This window comes from Fulmarus glacialis, unplaced genomic scaffold (genome assembly GCF_000690835.1).
Source record: "Fulmarus glacialis isolate BGI_N327 unplaced genomic scaffold, ASM69083v1 scaffold33417, whole genome shotgun sequence".
Classification (NCBI taxonomy): Eukaryota; Metazoa; Chordata; class Aves; order Procellariiformes; family Procellariidae; genus Fulmarus; species Fulmarus glacialis.
Window position 1 is genome coordinate 588 of NW_009224361.1, and position 582 is coordinate 1,169.

Here is a 582-nt window from a genome sequence, read left to right on the forward strand (position 1 = left end):
ACCCCCACCCCCTCCCCCACCCCCATCCTCACCCCCATGCCTATCCTCATCCCCATCTCCAGTCCCAATCCTTATCCTCATCCCCGACCTCATCCTCATCCTCATGCTCATCCCCATCCCAGTCCTCCGTCCCCATCCTCATCCCCAAACCCCATTCTGATTCTCATCCCCAAACCCCATAACCGATCCTTCCCCTTCGCCATCTCCATCCCCATCCCAATTCCCATCCTCGTCCTCCTCCTCATCCCTGTCTCCGACCCCATCCCCGTCCCCATCCCCATCCTCATCCACATCCCCATGCCATCCTCATCCCGATCCCCATCCCTGTCCCCATCCCCATGCTCATCCCCATCGTCATGCCCATCCCGACCCCAGTCCCCATTCCCATCCTCATTCCTGAACCCACCCTCATCCCAATCCCCATCCCATCCCCAGTCCCTTCCTCATCTCCATCCTCATCCCCGTCCTCATCCTCATCCCCATCTCCAATTCCCATCCCAATCCTCTAGCCCTGTCCTCATCCCCAAATCCCATCCTAATACTCATCCCCAATCCCCATACCCAGCCCATCCCCATCCTCAT

General features: G+C 58.9%; 1 protein-coding gene across 1 annotated transcript in view; it reads left to right on the forward strand.

Annotated features, from left to right (window-relative positions):
- Positions 1-582, forward strand: part of LOC104079932 (chymotrypsinogen 2-like) — a gene marked incomplete at both ends in the record, with an annotated part of 1,343 nt that overhangs the window by 543 nt on the left and 218 nt on the right. The gene's annotated exons all lie outside the window — the stretch shown is intronic.